Raw genomic sequence first — 24,176 nt, 5'->3', positions numbered from 1 at the left:
GATTCAGCAGCCTGGTGGAACTGTACTTAGAGATGGTGAATCGTCCGCAGATGGAGGCAATGTAGTTAATTGTGTTGTCGTCTGGACTGATCTCTCCAAGCCATTCTAGTCCAATTCCAGGTTTTTGATATATCCAGGCCATCCTGGAAGATGACAAACTGAACCCTGACAATTGGCAGTAGAGCTTCACGGATTCTCCAAGCTTCTTCAGTTCCGATCCTGGCTGGGACAGGACAATGTCAGACTGTACAACTTAGAAGAAAACAGAAAGACGAGACTTCAATTTATTAAACTCAGACTCTCTGTGATTTCAAAAGGGACTTTCAATGGCAACTTGCTGTACATGAAGTGACTACATGCAGTAGGAGAAAAATGCTTAAGGTCCACATGACACCTCTTACAATTCTGTATTGCACTAAATCTCTGGATGGGTGATGACGTCAGATCTGCTCATTAACTTCTTAAAGGAGGAAGATAAATAGATCCAGATCCCAGAAATATTTGCATCATTTTAAATAGTTGGAGCTCTCACCAAGTATAACCCTGTGAAAGAAGCTGGGAAGATGCAACTGCATATAATGACACAAAGTCTTGTTGCTCAACATGAATAAATAAGAATCTTTTATAATTATTTTCTCTTTACATCAATATTTTTTTAGAGACAACAGGAAAAAAGAAAGTTCACATCTAATGAAATGACTGCAGTAGATATTTATCATTTTTCAGAGAGCACCTCAGAGATCCAGAGTCACCATTTGTAGGAGAAATGTGCGAGATTAAATGTGTTCATTTTATTATTTTCTGCATTACTCGATTTAACAGGATAATACCCCTCAGAGAAACTGAGACTACCTCAGGCCAGGGGAGCTGTGTAGTGTAAGAACAACCCCTGCTGACTGAAGAAGATATGAAAAAAGGGTGGGATACCACCTTTCTTTATTTTTACAGTGTGAATTCCAGTAGAGTTCTTGTATGTTAAACTCTGTGATGTACAGTAAATGTGGAAACCAGTTTCTAAATTACAGCAGATTTTGAAACATGGTATGACTTCCTTTTATCATTGTCTGAAATGATTTGAGTATCTAAAAACAGATTTCAGTTACTGATAAATTGTAAAGCAGACATTCACAAAACATACAGTTTGGTATGTATGTATTTATGTTAAGATGACCAGCAAATTTGCCAAACAGCATTATGAGTTTAGCTAAGTGTTCAATTCAGCCCCACTGATACTAAACCTAGAATCTGTGCAATATATAGTGAAATGAAACATATGAAGGTGTCTTTAAAATTGATTGTTTTTGAAACTATATCTGGAGGAGACTCAGGAAGATAGTCAGGATCCACAACTCACAATTTGGATTCTCAGCGGGGAAAAGCACAACAGATGCCATTTTTGTGATGAGACAGTTACAGGAGAAGACACTAGAGAAAGGGAAAAAGCTGTATGTGGCCTTTCTGGACTTGGAGAAGGCATATGACCGTGTGCCCAGAGAGGTGGTGTATTGGTGCTTGAGGAAGAAAGGAGTACCAGAAAGCATGGTGAAGTTAGTTCAAGCAACCTATAGAGATGCAACTACGAAGGTGGTCACACAACGGGGAGAGACAAAAGAGTTTTAAATCACAGTTGGAGTACACCAAGGATCAGCACTAAGTCCTTTCCTTTTTATAAACATTATTGACACACTGACAGAGGAGGTAAGAACAGAAGTGCCTTGGGAACTCATCTTTGCTGATGATGTGGCATTGATGGCAGATTCAGAAGTAGAACTACAGGAGAAAGTGTTTAAATGGCAGAGGAGTCTGGAAAAGGGTGGACTGTAAATGAATGCAGAAAAATCTGAAATAATGGTAACGGAGAGAAGAGGAGATACTATGACCAATGTTGAGGAGATAAATGGAGGAAAACTGAAACAAGTTGATGGCTTTAAATACCTTGCATCAAAACTGGTAAAGGGAGGAGAAACACTGGAGGCAGTAAAACAAAGAGTGAAAGCTGGATGGAACAAGTGGAGAGAAATAACTGGAATAATTTGTGACAGGAAAATTCCTAGAAAGTTAAAGTGCAAAATGTACAAGACTGTGATTAGACCTGTACTACTATATGGAGCTGAATGCTTGGCAGTTGGAAAGAGGGAAGAGAACTTGATGAGAAGAACTGAAATGAGGATGTTGAGATGGATTCTGCAGATTTCAATGAAGGACAAGATCAGAAATGAAGAAATCCGTAGACGATGTAGGTTGGTGGATGTGGTTGAGAAGATGCGAGAGGCGAGGTTACGGTGGTATGGACATATCATGAGGAGGGACGTTGAGGAAGTAACAAAGAGGGTAATGGAATTTGAGGTGGAAGGTAACAGGGGAAGAGGCAGGCCTAGAAAGAGATGGATAGATTGTGTGAGAAAAGATATGGAGGTATGTGAAGTGAGTGAGGAAGATGTGCTCGACAGAGACAAGTGGAGAAGAGCAACCAAAGCAGCTGACCCCAGGACAGTCTGGGACTAAGGCTGTGAAGAAGAAGAAGAAGATCTAGAGGCGACAATCCGGAATACACAAAATTTACTAGATGCCTGGATTTGAAGAAAAACATTTTGACTGATTGTGTGTGTGCAAGAGCTACTCTTTCTGTGGCTGTGGAGTTCTTATGCAAGCTCAATGAGACTCACTGACTGTACAATTTCAGAGATCACATGTGAAATGAAAGCTTACAGAAGATCAATATGAAATACGAAACTCTTTTTAACACTACAAATGACAGAAAACTGGCGCTCTGAGCGGATACAAAAAGAAAGAAGAATTTTACTGCACTGCAGGAAACCAGAAGGAATAGGACGTTCCCAGTCACAAACATTTTGTTTTGTGCAGTGAAATGGATTGTGGTTTCATGAACAGAAAACACAAAACGCAGTTTCAATGCCGTGGTTACAAACAGTAGAGAAACAGGAAGGGAGCAGTGCTCCAGAGGACTGTAACTGATCGCATCCTGCAGGTGGTTAAATAGGATGTGTCTGTGGTGAGATGTGCATGGGGAACCACAGCAGTCTTAAACAGGAGCCCTCAGAGTGTGGGGATTTGTGATGCAATGTTACCTTCTTTGTGACTGCTGGAGAACCTCCTACAGGTGTAGAATGAGCAGAACAGGAAAAACGAATTTATAAAACACAAACATGTGCCACACGAAACGTAGAGTATTCAGTGTAATGTGAAATAAGCACAGATGCCGCCAATATAAGTCCTTGAACAGTGAGCTTTTGCACTGGACACGCTCACACACAGCACAGACATGTCCATCCCGGCCAGTCAGCCTCCTGCGGGAGGAAACTGGAGCCCAAATGAACACGGAAAGAACATGCAAACTCCATGCATATGAACCCCAGCGCTGTAAGGCAGCAATGCTGACAACTGTACCCCTGTGCCACTCTCTCTTTGTCATCTTCATCATTATTATATTGTGAATATTGAATTATATGTACACTACTGCCCTGCAGACAGACAGAGGTTACGATAGTGGCGGTGAAGAAGAGACGGGGAACAGTATAGGGAGGGCATGTGAAAACCCCACATTCAGAACAGGAGATCACTGTTGTTTCTCTCTTCCATCAGCAACCCTGTACAATTACACACTACACTAGATAATGCTACCAGAAAGCTTGGATGAAACTGAATTTCAATTTGATTCTCCTTTAATACATTTGTCATCATTGGTTTTCATCTGTCAGCGTGATGAAATACACTCCTTATTTCCTCTCTTTTCAACAAAAATAAAAACACACAGTGTTGTGTACAGTGCAGAACTTCGGAGCACTGGGCTTAAATAAAGAATGGAACAAAGGGACAGTTGAATGTGATAATAAACTTAACAAAAAGAGGTCGGAGCGCCCTCTAGAGATGGGGTGACGATCGTGATAGTTCAGATTCACTTAACACAATGTGGGACTGAGCATCTGTTGAAAAAGAAGAAAAAAATACACTATATAAGCTACCATATCTAATGTGAGTAAACTGGCGCAACTGATCACTTGTGAAAAACACAACCAATGGGCTTCTCACAGTAGGGATGCCAGTGCTGATCCCACACAATATTGGGTGCAAAATGGTGAAATATTGTAGTTGTAAGTTTTGTTACTATCTATAAATAGTGGAAAGATATCACCCTTATTAAATATATCAAAATGTTCTTAATATGAAATTTCTGCTGTTACAGGAGAAGGAAGTTTTCTTCTGTGACTTTTATTTGCACATAATTAAATAAACAAGCTGTAGTCTTTAGCCAGTTCAAGGGGATTTCCTATTGGCAGCATTCTTAAAGTTTATTTAAAACAACACTCATAGAATAGAGTAGAATAGAACAAAAAAAAGTCAGGAATGAGTGGCAGTTTGTCTGCTCTCAGTGCTTTATGCAAAATTCCAGACTCATCTTTATAAACTGCAAACAAGTGCACAATGCAGCTTCTCATGATTTTCACCTGAGACCTAACATCCTCAAGATTCTCCTCAACAGCAACACACAGAATGTAAAGGGCTAAAATACAAATCAAACCAGCTTTTTGCTATGTAATTAAGTCATTTTGGACACTGTTGGAATTGAGTTGATATTTCTGGAAATATAAGTCAGTTTTATGTGTGAATTGTGAAGCCTCTTTGTGCCCTGCGTGCATTACTTTGTGAGTCCGCTGAGGTGGTCGTGTGTTTTGATCATTAAGACAATGACCAGGGGGCTCACAAATCAGCCGCACAGGGCTGGGACTGTACTGTACTGAAAATATCATATACCTTCACAGTCGGCCCCCCTTTTTTTCCGGGACTGACATCACAGCTATAAGGCACAGTGTCTTCTACACAATCCTCACAAACCCTTTTCTGACGTCTGTGTAATAATTATGTACAAGACAGCACATGACACACCAGCTGTTTTAACAGTTAACACTGATGTTGCTGAGGGGCTTGAGGGTTTTTGTCAGGGCTCAGGCTTCACTTCTCTCACTGTGGGTCTCGAGCACAGTAATACACAGCAGTGTCTTCAGTCTTCAGGCTGCTCATCTGTAAGTACAGCTGATTTTTCGAGTTGTCTCTGGAGATGGTGAATCTTCCTTGGACTGATTGGGCATAATAAATTGAAGTAATCTGAATTTGAGCCACCCATTCCAGCCCCTTCCCAGGAGCCTGTCTCACCCAGTTCATGTAATAATCTTTAAATGTGAATCCTGAGGCTGTACAGGTCAGTCTGTGAGATCCTCCAGGCTGCACAACTGCAGGTTCAGACTCAGTCAACACAATCTGAGACTGAACACCTGTGAAGAAAAAATAATATATTGTCATCTAGTATGAAAACTATCACAACTAATGTCAGAATTTTTAATAAGCTAGTGAGAATGATCACCTGTGAAGCACAGAGTTGTCACAATCAGCGCTGTTAAGACCCTCATTGTTGATTGTTCAGACTGAAAGGTACAGAAGAGAAGCTGACTGGCTGCTGTTCAGTCTCTCAACTGTATCATTAATAAGAGGCTGTGAGTTTGCATAGGAGCCTCCTGCAGGGGTGGAGCAGAGCTGTACAGCCTTTAAATTCACTGACACAGGACACTGGAGCCAATGTGGAGCTCACAGTAGGGACCCCAGTACTGATCCTGTTAAATTCAAACAAAAGGAAAATTCATTATTTGAGATACCATTGCAGTAGGCCTATGAAAAATGGCATAGTTGTAACAATAAGAACGAAAAGGTCAGTATTTTTGTCTGGCAACTGTACAAATTATTTATTAAAAATAGATGCACATTCTAAATCACAAAGTATAAAATAAAAGGCACAAGATGTTAAAGAAATAGTATCATGCACAAGTTTTCTTGCTGCATGTGGTGCCCAACACGGATCCAAAATATCTCAGTCCTCTTCCCAGTGTGTGTGGCCATGTTGTGTGACCAGGGGACTGTGGCCCACACTATTACTGTCTGTGGTCAAGATGTGTAAATGCTTTTTTTAAATTGATCTTTTGTGTTGCTAGAAACAAAAATAAATAAGCATTTTTATCTTATATTGTATATATACTGTATGTGGTGGAGTGAAAGGCAGTTTAGGTACTGTAGTACTATAGGTGGGATTCATGCATTGTAAGCGGCAAAATCAAGGTCAAGTTAATTAGATGTTTCTGACAGTTCCCTTGTTTATCTGAATGAGCGTTGTCTTAATCTTAGCACTCAGGCTTCAGTGTCTCTCTCTGTGTCTCTCAGGACAAAAATTACACAGCAGAGTCTTCAGTCTTCAATCTGCTGGTTTATAAATCCGTCTGATGTTTGGAATTGCCCCTGCAGATGGTGAATCTGTCCTGGACAGACTGGGAGTGGTATATTTTAGATCTAACACTGGCCACCCACTCTAGTCCCTTCCCAAGAGCTTGTCCAGATATAGATCTATTAAACATTCCTCTACTCCAGGACTCTTACCGCTAGTACTGGCTCACTACTGGAGTTTAACCTAGATTATTCTGTAACTGGAGCGGATTTTACACAGAAAAAAAAGTCTGGACAGACTGAGAGAAGTAGACAGATAGCCATGTCACCCTACAACCCACAACTGGCAACCCAGGAAGTTGTGAGCCTGGTCAGTACCTGGATGGGAGACCTCCTGGGAAAAACTAAGGTTGCTGCTGGAAGAGGCGTTAGTGGGGCACTCACCCTGCAGTCTATGTGGGCCCTAATGCCCCAGTACAGAAATGGGGACACTTAAGTGTAATAAAGGCTCCGTCCTTCCGATGAGACGTAAAACCAAGGTCCTGACTCTCTGTGGTCATTAAAACTCCCAGGATGTCTCTCGAAAAGAGTAGGGGTGTAACCCCGGTGTCCTGGCCAAGTTTCCCATAAGCCCTTACCAATCATGGCCTACTCATAATCCCCATTATGAATTTGCTTCATTACTCTGCTCTCCTCCCCACTGATAGCTGATGTGTGGTGAGCGTTCTGGCGCGCTATGGCTGCCGTCGCATCATCCAGGTGGGGCTGCACACTGGTGGTGGTGGAGGGGATCCCCATTACCTGTAAAGCACTTTGAGTGGATTGTCCAGAAAAGCGCTATATAATATTATATTAATAATAATAATAATAATAATAATAATAATAATAATAATGATAATATTTTAGTACTGGGTTAGTCACCCTTTCCAACCCCTTTAAAAAGTGTCTGACATAGGACAACTGCTGAATGTGAATCCTGAGGCTGTACAGGTCAGTCTGTGAGTTTCTCCTGGGTTTTTAAGTGCCAGTTCAGATTTACTCAGGACCAGGACAAACTGAACACCTGCAGAAAAAAAGTCATTTTTTCTTTATCAGACACTTTTTATTTAATTCTTTATAAGTCCCTTAACATCGCACAAGTCATCAACCATATTAGAATAAAATCTGAAATTATTTCACTCATTTCATTCCTTACGTATTATAGCTGCTGTTATAAATAGTGCATAGCACACTGATCTTCATGTTTAAAGATAGAGAAATGATTATTTTGATGTGCTGTATTGTGTCCTGAGAGTCTGAATAGGTTAATATACAGTAAACTGCTGTTAATCACCATGCTCCTCCCACAGGGGCAGGGTTACTGTAGCCAGACTGCTGTGTAGCATTAAGTGCCCAGTGCAACACAGTGAAGGTCTGACACCTCAATCCAGTCTGTCAGTGCTGCTCAGATCCTAGTGAGGCTCTGGGAGGTGTGTGAATTCTGTCAAGATTTGAATTCTGCATTGCAAAAGAACATTTTCGCTTCTGTACATGTAGGTCCATTGCAACATGTTGGTCTAAGACTTACTGGACGTTTTGATAGCTTCATGTTAATAAAGACTGGATTGTGAGTGAGAAGACCTGGTGTGTACAGTATAAATGCTTCTCTGTTTCCTTCAGCACAGCTGAATAAGTCTGTCTTCATTTCATTGCTCCTGATACATGAAACTGGTTTGCTAAAGTGAATCAGCGCAACAGATCACGAGCTGAATTATGGCCATGGGTTCGATATTTGTAACTCTTGTGTTCCAGTGGATTTTAGCTTATGTCTTCCTAAATTCAGCATTGAATCACTTGCTTAGAACTGATTTTGATAAACAGGTGCATTGGCTTGTAAAATGAATTTGTTTTTAATCTCTTCTCAATTTGTGTACAAGTGATTAATTAAATAATTAAATTAATATTATTAATAGTATTGAATAATTAAATTAAAATAATATAATTGTATCCCTAAAGACACACACCTCGCATGTGATCTAACAATGGGTAACGAGATCTTGTTTTGAAATTCTCTCTCTTTTACATCCTTGTTTAATATTTTTAATCATTAGTTTTGGGAAAAATAGCATAAAAAATGTTATAATGGATTTATAACTTTTCATTTTTTTCTACAGGTGTACTCTTAGATTTAAGCATAAATTGCATCTGACTAAACTGTTTTGTGTTTGAACCTATTGAAAATAGAAGGAAATGATTAATTTTCCCAGCAAGGTGATTCAGAATACAGTAGTACAGTTCATCAGACAGGCCTCAGGACTTGACTGTTCACGATGAATATTAAATGTGAACATGGTGTTTCCTTAGTTAAAAGTTTTCAGCTGTTTTTTTTCTGTGACTGTAATCTTCTGAAATCTTTAGATATTCATAGCCCTAACTACACTATAAATATAAGACAATAATATCTGGACAAAAACATTCTGTGAATAACACAAATAAACATTATAATCTGCTTAATCTTTGCATATGGAACAATGATATGGCTGAGTGATTTCAGACATTGTTGTGGGTTTTTGTCAGGGCTCAGGCTTCATTTCTCTCACTGTGGGTCTTTAGCGCAGTAATACACAGCAGTGTCTTCAGTCTTCAGGCTGCTCATCTGTAGGTACAGCTTGTTGTTGGAATTGTCTCTGGAGATGGTGAATCTTCCCTGGACAGACTGGGCATAGTATTTATTATTACCATTCCAGTTAATGTAAGCCACCCACTCCAGCCCCTTCCCAGGAGCCTGTCTGACCCAGTGCATAGCATAGTCATCAAATGTGAATCCTGAGGCTGTACAGGTCAGTCTGTGAGACCCTCCAGGCTGCACAACTGCAGGTTCAGACTCAGTCAACACAATCTGGGATTGAACATCTGTGGGAAAAAAATAAAATAATTTCATTTGTTACCTTTTCCAGAAGCTTCATAATTTCATTCAGAGTTGTTAATTAACTAATGAGACTGATCACCTGTGAAGCACAGAGTTGCTACAACCAGCGCTGTTAAGACCCTCATTGCTGACTGTTCAGACTGAAAGGTACAGAAGAGAAGCTGACTGGCTGCTGTTCAGTCTCTCAGCTGTGTCATTAATAAGGGGCTGTGAGTTTGCATAGGAGCCTCCTGCAGGGGTGGAGCAGAGCTGCACAGCCTTTAAATTCACTGACACAGGACACTGGAGCCTAATGGAAAAATTAATTCTAGATACCATTGTAGTGTGCTTGAGAAATAATAGCACAGTTGTTATAGTCTTATAACAATAAGAATTAGGGGATGAATATTTCTTGTGTGTCAACTCTTTTTAGTTATTGCATTCCAGATAGCAAAGCTGATTTTTTAAAACTGATTCTGAAGATGGTGAATATGTCATGGACAGTCTGGGAGTAGTATATTTCTGTCACCTCTAATATTGGCCACTCACTCCAGTTCCTTCCCAGGAGACTGTCCTGATATAGATGTATTAAGAAATAATCCTCTACTCCAGTGGAATATGCAGTGTCATGTGATATTAAGGCATATATATGCTGTGGTACTCCATTTGAAACCCTTCAAAGCTCCTTGCACTTTCTTATAATTATGTAGTTCTGTTTTCATTAATCCGTCATTCAACTGCTTGAGTGGATATCTGATTCTCAATATGAATAAATGGATCCTGGTCTTAATGGAAGAGCACGATTGTTAAGACAATAATAATACCTGTTAAGAAATGAAGTCTGATCCTTGTCCTGATACAGAACAGACTGACATCCTCTGAGCTACATTGCAGAATTTACTGTGAGACATTTTCCTTATCACTTACTGCCATCTCCTGGTCACTATAGGAGTTTCACCTAGATTGGTCTGCAGCAATTTTATGCCTGAGTACCCCCAGAGTGTTGACTTACTGGAAGATTAAAAGACTAAGTCTGGTTTCGAGACAGATCTCTAAATGATAATTGAGTAAAATTACAAAAAAAAAATATTTCTCAATAGTATAGCAGAAATTTTTATTAAACGTTGTAAAAATGTATTGTTTTTTTTCTGGCCGATAGAACACCAGTCATTTTAGCAGTTGGTACGTTGACACAACTGAGTGATTTCAGACCATTGAAAGCTTTTAATAAAAACAAGTGTTAAGACGTCACTTCTCTCACTATGAATGATAGGTGCAGTAATACACAGCAGTGCTTTCAGTCCTGAGGTTGTTCATCTGTAAGTTCATTGCATTGCAGGGGTCCTGCCCAGTGCAGCACAGTGAAGGTCTGACACCTCAGTCCAGTCTGTCAGTGCTGCTCAGATCCTAGTTATGCTCTGGGAGGAGGTGTGTGAATTCTGTCAAGATTTGAATGCTGGCTCCTTGCATTGCAACTGTGAACATTTTCACTTGCGTACATGTGGGTACATTGCAACATGTTGGTCTAAGATTTACTGGACGTTTTGATAGATTCATGTTAATAAAGGCTGGAGTGTGAGTAACAAGTCCTAGTGTAAGTAAGTGCTTCTCTATTTGCTTCAGTACAGCTGAATCAGTCTTCATTTAATTGAAGAAATTGCTTTGCTAATGTGAATCAATGCAATGTATCACATGCACTATTATAACTATTGCTTAGATATTTGTAATCATACGGTTCTCCTGGAGTTTAGATTTTGTCTTCCTGAATTCAGTGTTGAGTCACTTGTTCAGAACTCAACTTATTAAACAGGTGGAGCGGTTTTGTGAATTGCAATCTTTTTATAATATTTTTTCATTTTGCTAGATTTGATCTTGTGTTGAAGTTGAATCTCTCTTATGCCCTCGTTAAATGTTTTTCATCAGTAACTCAGTTTAGGAAGACGGAAGTTAAACATTTACAGTAATACAGTATTCATCGCCTATCATTTTTAGATATGTATTTTCAATTTTGAACATAAATGTTTATAGCTGACTTTTCTGATTATTGAAACTGTGCAGTGTTTGGACATTTTGAAAATAGAAGGGAATTAATAATTCTCTCAGGGAGGCAATTCAGAATAATACAGTATGTGATACAGGCCTCGGGACTTGAGCTGGGTGAATATTCAGTGTGAGTACAGTGTTTCCTTGATTGAAAGATGTTGACTGGTGTTTTTGTTCTCTGACTGTATTCTTCTGATCTTTACATATTTATATTGTTAACTGCATTATAGATATAAGACACTGTCTAGAAAAAAACATTGTTTGAATCACAGAAATGAACATTATAAATCTGCTTAATCTTAGTATATGCAACATTCATACAGCTGAGTGATTCCAGACACAGTTGTAGGTTTTTGTCAGGGCTCAGTCTTCACTTCTCTCACTGTGTATCTCTAGCGCAGTAATACACTGCAGTGTCTTCAGTCTTCAGGCTGCTCATCTGTAAGTACAGTTGATTCTTGGAATTGTCTCTGGAGATGGTGAATCTTCCCTCTGCGCTCTGGCTGTACCATGATTTACTTGAATCAGGATGGATTCGAGCCACAAACTCCAGCCCCTTCCCAGGAGCCTGTCTGATCCAGCCCATGTAAGAACTGCTGAATGTGAATCCTGAGGCTGTACAGGTCAGTCTGTGAGATCCTCCAGGCTGGACCACTGCAGATTCAGACTCAGTCAAGACCTGAGATTGAATACCTGTGAAAGAAACAGTATGATTTATGTACTTGAAAATGTAAACATTTTCAGTAAATGTATATTTTTTGTAATAAGAAATCTAACAAATAAACCTGAAATTAAAATTAAGATTAAATTGCCACATGAAATCCTCACCTTTGAGAACTATCATCACCACACAGATGGTATTGAGAATCTTCATGTTTGTTTGTTGTACAGGGTGGTGACAGTGTTAGACCTCTGTATGAATCCCTGGTTCTCCTGTAGCAATAGTATCTGACCTCAGGTTCAGACTCTCCCTCAGTGACCAGACATAAATGCTCAGCAGATTTACATATTGCTCTCTCTCTCTGAGACACGGAATGTATAAAATGGGTCAACATGCACTTCTTTTCAACATTAAGCTAAAAATACCACACTCATTACCCCGATGACATTACACACACACTAAGATATCAAGAAAATGATAAACGAAGTCAATGTCTTGTAAAACTGTACTGAACAGTAGTACAATCAGACTCTTGAGCAAAGTGAAATGAAGGAAGAGGTGCTGTAATGGGATATTGTTGTGTTTTAAAGCCAAGGATGAAAAAGTACCCAGAAAATTATATGCGTTATCATTTTCTGATTTATTAATTATTATGAACATTTGTCCATTACTTCTGGATTTTTTCTTGAGTTCTGGACTAGTAGAGAACGAGCTTGGACATGAAATACTAGCATTTAAAACGCAAATGAGACAAATCTCAGGAAGTTCTGTAATATTGTGCAGAAAGTCACAGTCTCTTCTACCATCTCCTGTCATCTTCACATGTAGAAGCTCGTTCCCTTATATTCTGCAAGATCTCAAGAATGTAATATGCTGTTAGTAACCCAGTAATACGTGTTCCACTGTAAAGATTAATTGCATGGTTATTAACAATACATGGATACATCAGTTCTTCATTTGTTTTGTGTGTTTTGCAATCATTAAAACTAAACTGTTGCCAACATATTACTTGAGATTGTTTTACCCACCAATGCAAAATGTATTGTAAGTTTCATTTGAAGAGTTAGAGTTGTGCTCTGCTGGTTTCTGTGTGGGCTTGACATTGCCTTGCTTCACTGGGAGTCTCGAGCACAGTAATACACAGCAGTGTCCCCAGTCTTCAGCTCTCTCCCCTCCAGGTGCAGCGGGTTATTGGAAGTGTCTTTAGTGATGGTGAACCTGCCCTGGAGTGTCTGCGCATAAACTGCGTCCGATCCACTCCAGCACTTTCCCAGGAGCCTGGCGAATCCAGTGCATCCAGGAACTGCTCATGGAGAATCCAGGGACTGTACAGGACAGTTTCACAGAGTCTCTTGGCTGCTTCACCTGAGGCTCTGATGAGGTTACTGGGTATGAACACAGTTCCTGGATCTTGGGTTTTATTCTGAAAAGGGGTAGTATTGTGGAATTATTGTGGAGTTTATTCCCGTGTTCACATGTGTTTTCACCAGGGCTCTGATCTGATATTTATTTTTCATAATTATTCATTATTATTGCCAGTAATCTCTGTATGTGAGTAAACAACTTGTTTTCCTTCCAGGGGACAGTCCTGCCTTGTGTCCTTTGATTCTGTGGTAGGCTCTGAGGTCCCTTATCAGGAACACACAGCTTTCTGAGAGTGGATGGACAGTATTATTAATACTTTATTTGTTTTAGGATTTAATCCAAGGAAATTACAGCATTGTGATGTTACTTTAAAAAAATAACTTTATAATTGAACTATTTTGTGATTTACAACAAAATGAAAACATAACATTTTCAAAATGCATTAAACCTAAAACAAAGTTAAATGACATTTGCAATAGGTTCCAGACACATTTAAGCACAGGCTGTATGGTGACCAACTAGGAAACATAATTTATCAATGCAGCCTGCTCTGGTTCATTAGAATGTGTTGATTTTCAGTGCTCTGCATTAGAACACTGATTCTTTAAAGACCATATGGGGATTCATTTGTGTTAGTTCTGATATGTACCTGGTTGAGATCCAGACCTCAAGACATTACAGTGTTTTTAATGAGGTTGTGGTCTGTGGTTTGGAAGTTTTTATCAGGGCTCCAGCTCTGAGTCAATCAATGTGCTCCATACTTCACACAGTAATACACTGCTGTGTCTTCAGTCTGCAGGCTGGTCATTTGTAGATTCAGCAGCCCAGCGGAATTGTCTTTGAAACTCGTGAATCTTCCACGGAGAGAGGGGATGGAATTAATCATGTTTCCATCTGGACTGATCTCCCCAAGCCATATCAGTCTCATTCCTGGTTTTTGACGTATCCAGGCCATCCAGTAAGAAGACAAACTGAACCCTGAAGTTTGGCAGGAGAGTTTCACTGATTCTCCACGCTTCTTCAGTTCCGATCCTGGCTGGGTCAGGACAATGTCAGACTTGACAACTAAGGAGAAAGCAGGAAGAGAAGATTGAGATTCATTAAAATCAGATACCTCTGTGATTTGAATTAAATTACAACTTACATGAAGTAACTACATACATTAGGAGTAGAACAGTTAAAGTCCACATGACACCTTATAATTCTACATGTATATCCAGCAGTTATATCACTGGCAGCCAACTGAAGCTCAGCAGGTCTGAGCCTGGCCAGTACCTGGATGGGAGACCTCCTGGGAAAAACTAAGGTTGCAGCTGGAAGAGGTGTTAGTGGGGCCAGCAGGTGGCGCTCACCCTGTGGTCCATGTGGGTCCTAAAGCCCCAGTAGAGTGAGGGGGAAACTATACTGTAAACAGGCACCGTCCTTTGGATGAGATGTAAAACCAAGGTCCTGACTGTCTGTGGTCATTAAAAATCCCAGGGCATTTCTCGAAAAGAGTAGGGGTGTAACCCTGGCATCCTGGCCAAATTTTCCATTGGCCCTTACCAATCATGGCCTCCTCATAATCCATCTATGAATTGGCTTCATCACTCTGTTCTCCTCCCCATTGAGAGCTGGTGTGTGGTCTGGCGCACTATGGCTGCCCTCACACCAAGGTGGATGCTGCACATTGGTGGTGGTGGTGTACCTGTAAAGCGCTTTGAGTGGAGTATCCAGAAAAGCGCTATATAAGTGAAAGACGTTGGGAAGATGCAACTGCACATAATGGCCAAAGTCTTGTTGCTCAATATGATTCAATTAGTATCTGTTATTATTGTTTTCTCTTGACCATGTCAGTATTTTCTGGAGATGTGAGGAAAAAAAGCACACCGCTTCTAGCTTTTGAAATGACTTCAATGGCAGGAAGACATTTTCCAGGTAGTGCCTCCGAGCTCGACAGTCAGCCTTTGGAGGAGACAAGTGTGGGCCGCAATTCGTTCAGTTTATCCACTTACTTTTTGAATTACTCCACATCGCAGAATAATACCCCTCAGTTGAGAAACTGAGACTACCTGTTGACTGCGTTGCTGTATATTAAACTCTGTGATGCAGAGTGAATACAGTATGTAAACAAAAGGAAGGAATACCATGTTTCAGAATCTGTTGTAATTTGCTCTGGACATGGTGTAAAATGATTTGAATTTCTATTAATAGATTTCAGTTATTAACTACATCATGATCCATGCATTCTTAAAATATACATCTCAGTATGTTTGTATTTATGTCAACATGACCAGGAAATTTCCTGTAGAAAATATATTTTTGCTAATAGATGGTGTTGGTTTCCTTAATATTAAGTAACAAGTAATAGGTTTATTCCATGCTGAAAAAAGAAAAAAGAAAACAACGTTTCATCCATAGAGCCTTCTTCAGGTGTCCATGAAGAAGGCTCACACCACGTCCGAAACGTTGAGTTTTCTTTCTTCTCTTTTCAGCATGGAATAAACCTATTACTTGTTCCTTTGCAGCCTACGCCTGCTGACACAGCTGCCCACCTTAATATTAAGGATTTGACAATCGTGTATATTCAGCACTTGTGGTTTGAGTCTGTAATGAAACTGAATAAATGCATTTAAGCAGTTGTAATGACATTTTTCTCTTTCATTTTAAAAAAAAATGTAACTGTTAATATAAACAGTTTGATTAATTGAATTCAACTTTATTGTCATTAAACTTACACAGGTGCATAGTATAATGAAAAGTGTTTCTCATTAGTCGCTCAGGTGCAGTATATAAATAGGACAGAAGATAAGACAATGGACAGTTACACAATAGCAATAACAGTAACATGTAATAACATAACATAAATAACATGTAATCAAGTAATCAAAACTGTGCAAAATTCCGCAAACAGAGAAAATATAACAGGACAAAAACAGTGCAAGGTAATTCTTGGAACAGTGCAAAAAATAGTATGGTTAAAAATAGTATGGTTAATTAATAAATATTAAATATTATAAATAATATTATAAATATTAAATAATATTAATTATTGATATTAATAAATATTATTATGCCTGTTACAGTTTTACTGGGCTATCGAGGAGATAGTACAATTTCGGCTTACATGTGTGTGTGGTGGTGTAGGAGTACAGTCATTGTGGGTACAGGAAGACGTTAGGAGAGATCAGAATATGGTGGAAGGGAGTGGGGGCGTCACCAACTTGACAGCTCTGGGGAAGAAGCTATTTTGGAGTCTAGTTGTGTGTGACTGGAGTGACCGGAACCTTTTGCCAGATGGTAGGGGAACAAACAAGTTATGACTGGGGTGAGTGGGGTCAGACATAATTTTGGTGGCTTTTTTCAGACTCCTGGTGTTGTATATTTCCTGGATGGATGGTAAGGCACTGTCGATGATGTGTTGGGCAGTTTTGACCACCCGCTGTAATGCCTTACAGTCGGATGCGGTGCAGTTGCCGTACCAGACTGTGATGCAGCTGGTCAGTATGCTCTCCACCGTACATCTGTAGAAGTTGGTGAGGATCTGTGGATGTAGGTGTATTTTCTTCAGCCTTCTCAGGAAGTACAGCCGCTGTTGTGCCTTCTTGATGAGACTGGAGGTGTTCAGTGTCCATGTAAGGTCCTTAGAGATGTGAACACCTAGGAATTTGAAGTTATTCACCATCTCCACCGCAGACCCTTCTATGTAGATGGGGGGGGGGTGAACTTTTCCTTGTCTTCTGAAGTCAACAATCAGCTCTTTGGTTTTGCTGATGTTGAGACATAGGTTGTTGGTTCGGCACCAGTCTGCAAGTTGTTTTATCTCCTCCCTGTAGGCAGTCTCATCATTGTCAGTGATCAGGCCCACGACTGTGGTATCGTCAGCATACTTGATGATGGTGTTTGTGCTGAACTTAGCAGTACAGTCGTGGGTGAACAGGGAGTAAAGCAGTGGGCTGAGCACACAGCCTTGAGGGGCACCGGTGTTAAGGATGAGTATGTTGGAGGTGAGGTTGCCAACCCTGACAGTCTGGGGTCTGCTGGTGAGGAAGTCTAGGATCCAGCTGCAGAGGGTTGTATCTAAACCTAGAGCCCTGAGTTTGGTAGAAAGTTTTATGGGTATGATGGTGTTAAATGCTGAGCTAAAGTCAATGAACAGGATTCTTGTATAGGTGTTCCTTTTATCCAGGTGGGTTAGTGTGGTGTGTAAAGCTATAGAGAATGCATCCTCTGTGGAGCGGTTTGTGCAATCTGGAAAGGATCCAGTGTTTTTGGAATGCTGGCTTTAATGTGCGGAATAAATAGTTTTTCAAAGCACTTCATTATGATGGGGGTGAGTGCAATAGGGCGGTAGTCGTTTAGGCATGTGGGGGCTGATTTTTTCAGTACTAGCACGATGGTGGTCGTCTTGAAGCAGCTAGGTACAGTGGCCTGGGCCAAGGACATGTTGAAGATGTCGGTACAGACAACAGCTATCTGCCAGGCACATGTTCTGAACATGAACATTTCAAGAATGGACGCAGAAAGAGCTGCAGAAACACCATGTCTGTAGATGAAGTTATGTAGCGACACGAAAAGAAAACGAAGCATTTTTCAGCAGTTTTTTCAGCATTTTACGGGGCGGCCACCTGCCAGCCTGAGATCCTAGCATGTCAAACACCGAGCTGTCCCCTGGACTTGGCTCACAGCACTCGAAGATGAGAAAAAGAGCGAGGCTGCTTCTTGCCGGGCGTGGTGGCGCACGCCTGTAATCCAAGCTGCCGGGAGGCTGAGACCGAGGGACCGCTTGCGCTCGGGAGTTCTGCACAGCAGTGGGCTGTGTTGATCGGGGGTCCCCAGCGTCTTCGGCACCAATATGGTGATCCCGGGGGAGCTTGGGCTCACCGGGTTGTCTAAAGAGGGGTGTACCAACCCAGGTCGGAAACGGAGCAGGTGAAAGCCCCCGTGCTGATGCGTGCTGGGACAGCTCCTGTGAGCAGCAGCTGTCGTGCAGCCCGGGCAACAGAGTGGGACGCGGTCTTTTGCCACAACTTTGGAAGGAGGGAATCTTCATCTCTGTCCGGGGTGTTACAGTCAAGTTTGTTGCTTTTGTTTAGTTTCTTTGATTTTCTTTTGTTTGCGTGGGTCGTTAGTTTTTCCTTTGTAGTTTTTTTCTTCTGCTCTGAACCCTTTAATACATTGTCTTTGAATTGTATGACATCAGCCCAAGTGTTGTCAAAGCAAGGATGGACGGGTAAAATGCCTGCCTTCCTGGCGTCTTGCAACACGAGAACGGCGGTGAAGCAGTTCGCTTTGCGTGGGCAGAGCACAAGTGGGAAAGCCTCTCTCTTACGCACGAGTCAGAGCACAAAACGGGCTCGTCCGGGATTTGAACCCGGGACCTCTCGCACCCTAAGCGAGAATCATACCCCTAGACCAACGAGCCATTCGCAGAGGTGGTGCTGGCTGTTTGCCAGAACTCGTTGTAAAAAAAAGGAGAGAGGGACAGATGTGAACGGTTTTCCAAAGGATGAAAGTCGCCTTCGTTTATTCACATTTGCGACCCATTTCGCACTCTTCAGCGTAATGATATTTCCCCCAAAAGTGGTTTAAATCTCAAAAGGAAGAAGACATCTTAATGTCGTAATGTACAGTACTTGCAATCGTTTCACTGTGGAATTCTGTTTCTTCTCGTGAAAAATCTCCGTGCTCCGCCGACTTCTCTCTAGGACAGCCCGCCGTAACTTTAAGCGAGGGGCCTGAACCAAGTGCTGGAAGAGCGGGTGTCGTGACTTTTTTTGCATTTCAGCTCAAGTGATGTCAAAGCAAAGAAGAACGGATGTAATGCGTGCGTTCTAGAAAGTCTACGAGAGCAATACCGCCAGCTGGTGCTTTTTGGACGAGCTCGACAACAGGACAGGACGAAGCATTTTTCAGCAGTTTTTTCCGCATTTTTCGGGGCAGCCACCTGCCAGCCTGAGATCCTAGCGTTTCAAACACCGAGCTGTCCCCTGGACTTGGCTCACAGCACACGAAGATGAGAAAAAGAGCGAGGCTGTTTCTCGCCGGGCGTGGTGGCGCACGCCTGTAATCCAAGCTGCCGGGAGGCTGAGACCGAGGGACCGCTTGCGCTCGGGAGTTCTGCACAGCAGTGGGCTGTGTTGATCGGGGGTCCGCAGCGTCTTCGGCACCAATATGGTGATCCCGGGGGAGCTTGGGCTCACCAGGTTGTCTAAAGAGGGGTGTACCAACCCAGGTCGGAAACGGAGCAGGTGAAAGCCCCCGTGCTGATGCGTGCTGGGACAGCTCCTGTGAGCAGCAGCTGTCGTGCAGCCCGGGCAACAGAGTGGGACGCGGTCTTTTGCCACAACTTTGGAAGGAGGGAATGTTCATCTGTGTCCGGGGTGTTACAGTCAAGTTTGTTGCTTTTGTTTAGTTTCTTTGATTTTCTTTTGTTTGCGTGGGTCGTTAGTTTTTCCTTTGTAGTTTTTTTCTTCTGCTCTGAACCCTTTAATACATTGTCTTTGAATTGTATGACATCAGCCCAAGTGTTGTCAAAGCAAGGATGGACGGGTAAAATGCCTGCCTTCCTGGCGTCTTGCAACACGAGAACGGCGGTGAAGCAGTTCGCTTTGCGTGGGCAGAGCACAAGTGGGAAAGCCTCTCTCTTACGCACGAGTCAGAGCACAAAACGGGCTCGTCCGGGATTTGAACCCGGGACCTCTCGCACCCTAAGCGAGAATCATACCCCTAGACCAACGAGCCATTCGCAGAGGGGGTGCTGGCTGTTTGCCAGAACTCGTTGTAAAAAAAAGGAGAGAGGGACAGATGTGAACGGTTTTCCAAAGGATGAAAGTCGCCTTCGTTTATTCACATTTGCGACCCATTTCGCACTCTTCAGCGTAATGATATTTCCCCCAAAAGTGGTTTAAATCTCAAAAGGAAGAAGACATCTTAATGTCGTAATGTACAGTACTTGCAATCGTTTCACTGTGGAATTCTGTTTCTTCTCGTGAAAAATCTCCGTGCTCCGCCGACTTCTCTCTAGGACAGCCCGCCGTAACTTTAAGCGAGGGGCCTGAACCAAGTGCTGGAAGAGCGGGTGTCGTGACTTTTTTTGCATTTCAGCTCAAGTGATGTCAAAGCAAAGAAGAACGGATGTAATGCGTGCGTTCTAGAAAGTCTACGAGAGCAATACCGCCAGCTGGTGCTTTTTGGACGAGCTCGACAACAGGACAGGACGAAGCATTTTTCAGCAGTTTTTTCCGCATTTTTCGGGGCAGCCACCTGCCAGCCTGAGATCCAAGCGTTTCAAACACCGAGCTGTCCCCTGGACTTGGCTCACAGCACACGAAGATGAGAAAAAGAGCGAGGCTGTTTCACGCCGGGCGTGGTGGCGCACGCCTGTAATCCAAGCTGCCGGGAGGCTGAGACCGAGGGACCGCTTGCGCTCGGGAGTTCTGCACAGCAGTGGGCTGTGTTGATCGGGGGTCCGCAGCGTCTTCGGCACCAATATGGTGATCCCGGGGGAGCTTGGGCTCACCAGGTTGTCTAAAGAGGGGTGTACCAACCCAGGTCGGAAACGGAGCAGGTGAAAGCCCCCGTGCTGATGCGTGCTGGGACAGCTCCTGTGAGCAGCAGCTGTCGTGCAGCCCGGGCAACAGAGTGGGACGCGGTCTTTTGCCACAACTTTGGAAGGAGGGAATCTTCATCTCTGTCCGGGGTGTTACAGTCAAGTTTGTTGCTTTTGTTTAGTCTCTTTGATTTTCTTTTGTTTGCGTGGGTCGTTAGTTTTTCCTTTGTAGTTTTTTTCTTCTGCTCTGAACCCTTTAATACATTGTCTTTGAATTGTATGACATCAGCCCAAGTGTTGTCAAAGCAAGGATGGACGGGTAAAATGCCTGCCTTCCTGGCGTCTTGCAACACGAGAACGGCGGTGAAGCAGTTCGCGTTGCGTGGGCAGAGCACAAGTGGGAAAGCCTCTCTCTTACGCACGAGTCAGAGCACAAAACGGGCACGTCCGGGATTTGAACCCGGGACCTCTCGCACCCTAAGCGAGAATCATACCCCTAGACCAACGAGCCATTCGCAGAGGGGGTGCTGGCTGTTTGCCAGAACTCGTTGTAAAAAAAAGGAGAGAGGGACAGATGTGAACGGTTTTCCAAAGGATGAAAGTCGCCTTCGTTTATTCACATTTGCGACCCATTTCGCACTCTTCAGCGTAATGATATTTCCCCCAAAAGTGGTTTAAATCTCAAAAGGAAGAAGACATCTTAATGTCGTAATGTACAGTACTTGCAATCGTTTCACTGTGGAATTCTGTTTCTTCTCGTGAAAAATCTCCGTGCTCCGCCGACTTCTCTCTAGGACAGCCCGCCGTAACTTTAAGCGAGGGGCCTGAACCAAGTGCTGGAAGAGCGGGTGTCGTGACTTTTTTTGCATTTCAGCTCAAGTGATGTCAAAGCAAAGAAGAACGGATGTAATGCGTGCGTTCTAGAAAGTCTACGAGAGCAATACCGCCAGCTGGTGCTTTTTGGACGAGCTCGACAACAGGACAGGACGAAGCATTTTTCAGCAGTTTTTTCCGCATTTTTCGGGGCAGCCACCTGCCAGCCTGAGATCCTAGCGTTTCAAACACCGAGCTGTCCCCTGGACTTGGCTCACAGCACACGAAGATGAGAAAAAGAGCGAGGCTGTTTCTCGCCGGGCGTGGTGGCGCACGCCTGTAATCCGAGCTACCGGGAGGCTGAGACCGAGGGACCGCTTGCGCTCGGGAGTTCTGCACAGCAGTGGGCTGTGTTGATCGGGGGTCCGCAGCGTCTTCGGCACCAATATGGTGATCCCGGGGGAGCTTGGGCTCACCAGGTTGTCTAAAGAGGGGTGTACCAACCCAGGTCGGAAACGGAGCAGGTGAAAGCCCCCGTGCTGATGCGTGCTGGGACAGCTCCTGTGAGCAGCAGCTGTCGTGCAGCCCGGGCAACAGAGTGGGACGCGGTCTTTTGCCACAACTTTGGAAGGAGGGAATCTTCATCTGTGTCCGGGGTGTTACAGTCAAGTTTGTTGCTTTTGTTTAGTCTCTTTGATTTTCTTTTGTTTGCGTGGGTCGTTAGTTTTTCCTTTGTAGTTTTTTTCTTCTGCTCTGAACCCTTTAATACATTGTCTTTGAATTGTATGACATCAGCCCAAGTGTTGTCAAAGCAAGGATGGACGGGTAAAATGCCTGCCTTCCTGGCGTCTTGCAACACGAGAACGGCGGTGAAGCAGTTCGCTTTGCGTGGGCAGAGCACAAGTGGGAAAGCCTCTCTCTTACGCACGAGTCAGAGCACAAAACGGGCTCGTCCGGGATTTGAACCCGGGACCTCTCGCACCCTAAGCGAGAATCATACCCCTAGACCAACGAGCCATTCGCAGAGGGGGTGCTGGCTGTTTGCCAGAACTCGTTGTAAAAAAAAGGAGAGAGGGACAGATGTGAACGGTTTTCCAAAGGATGAAAGTCGCCTTCGTTTATTCACATTTGCGACCCATTTCGCACTCTTCAGCGTAATGATATTTCCCCCAAAAGTGGTTTAAATCTCAAAAGGAAGAAGACATCTTAATGTCGTAATGTACAGTACTTGCAATCGTTTCACTGTGGAATTCTGTTTCTTCTCGTGAAAAATCTCCGTGCTCCGCCGACTTCTCTCTAGGACAGCCAGCCGTAACTTTAAGCGAGGGGCCTGAACCAAGTGCTGGAAGAGCGGGTGTCGTGACTTTTTTTGCATTTCAGCTCAAGTGATGTCAAAGCAAAGAAGAAGGGATGTAATGCGTGCGTTCTAGAAAGTCTACGAGAGCAATACCGCCAGCTGGTGCTTTTTGGACGAGCTCGACAACAGGACAGGACGAAGCATTTTTCAGCAGTTTTTTCCGCATTTTTCGGGGCAGCCACCTGCCAGCCTGAGATCCTAGCGTTTCAAACACCGAGCTGTCCCCTGGACTTGGCTCACAGCACACGAAGATGAGAAAAAGAGCGAGGCTGTTTCACGCCGGGCGTGGTGGTGTCTAAAGAGGGGTGTACCAACCCAGGTCGGAAACGGAGCAGGTGAAAGCCCCCGTGCTGATGCGTGCTGGGACAGCTCCTGTGAGCAGCAGCTGTCGTGCAGCCCGGGCAACAGAGTGGGACGCGGTCTTTTGCCACAACTTTGGAAGGAGGGAATCTTCATCTGTGTCCGGGGTGTTACAGTCAAGTTTGTTGCTTTTGTTTAGTCTCTTTGATTTTCTTTTGTTTGCGTGGGTCGTTAGTTTTTCCTTTGTAGTTTTTTTCTTCTGCTCTGAACCCTTTAATACATTGTCTTTGAATTGTATGACATCAGCCCAAGTGTTGTCAAAGCAAGGATGGACGGGTAAAATGCCTGCCTTCCTGGCGTCTTGCAACACGAGAACGGCGGTGAAGCAGTTCGCTTTGCGTGGGCAGAGCACAAGTGGGAAAGCCTCTCTCTTACGCACGAGTCAGAGCACAAAACGGGCTCGTCCGGGATTTGAACCCGGGACCTCTCGCACCCTAAGCGAGAATCATACCCCTAGACCAACGAGCCATTCGCAGAGGGGGTGCTGGCTGTTTGCCAGAACTCGTTGTAAAAAAAAGGAGAGAGGGACAGATGTGAACGGTTTTCCAAAGGATGAAAGTCGCCTTCGTTTATTCACATTTGCGACCCATTTCGCACTCTTCAGCGTAATGATGTTTCCCCCAAAAGTGGTTTAAATCTCAAAAGGAAGAAGACATCTTAATGTCGTAATGTACAGTACTTGCAATCGTTTCACTGTGGAATTCTGTTTCTTCTCGTGAAAAATCTCCGTGCTCCGCCGACTTCTCTCTAGGACAGCCCGCCGTAACTTTAAGCGAGGGGCCTGAACCAAGTGCTGGAAGAGCGGGTGTCGTGACTTTTTTTGCATTTCAGCTCAAGTGATGTCAAAGCAAAGAAGAACGGATGTAATGCGTGCGTTCTAGAAAGTCTACGAGAGCAATACCGCCAGCTGGTGCTTTTTGGACGAGCTCGA

General features: G+C 43.1%; 5 non-coding genes across 5 annotated transcripts; all 5 read right to left on the bottom strand.

The window, feature by feature from the left end:
• Positions 1–18,516: 18,516 nt before the first annotated feature.
• On the bottom strand, positions 18,517–18,588 carry trnap-agg (transfer RNA proline (anticodon AGG)). The gene has a single exon. It is a non-coding gene; the product is annotated as a tRNA-Pro (tRNA).
• A 1,247-nt stretch (positions 18,589–19,835) lies between these two features.
• trnap-agg (transfer RNA proline (anticodon AGG)) lies at positions 19,836–19,907 on the bottom strand. Its single transcript has one exon. It is a non-coding gene; the product is annotated as a tRNA-Pro (tRNA).
• Positions 19,908–21,154: 1,247 nt separating this feature from the next.
• Positions 21,155–21,226, bottom strand: trnap-agg (transfer RNA proline (anticodon AGG)). The gene has a single exon. It is a non-coding gene; the product is annotated as a tRNA-Pro (tRNA).
• Positions 21,227–22,473: 1,247 nt separating this feature from the next.
• trnap-agg (transfer RNA proline (anticodon AGG)) lies at positions 22,474–22,545 on the bottom strand. Its single transcript has one exon. It is a non-coding gene; the product is annotated as a tRNA-Pro (tRNA).
• A 1,096-nt stretch (positions 22,546–23,641) lies between these two features.
• trnap-agg (transfer RNA proline (anticodon AGG)) lies at positions 23,642–23,713 on the bottom strand. Its single transcript has one exon. It is a non-coding gene; the product is annotated as a tRNA-Pro (tRNA).
• Between the last annotated feature and the right edge of the window lie 463 nt (positions 23,714–24,176).

Source organism: Lepisosteus oculatus, chromosome 4 (genome assembly GCF_040954835.1).
Source record: "Lepisosteus oculatus isolate fLepOcu1 chromosome 4, fLepOcu1.hap2, whole genome shotgun sequence".
Lineage (NCBI taxonomy): Eukaryota > Metazoa > Chordata > Actinopteri > Semionotiformes > Lepisosteidae > Lepisosteus > Lepisosteus oculatus.
Note: the sequence above shows the minus strand (reverse complement) of the source record. Positions and strands in the feature narration are given on the sequence as shown.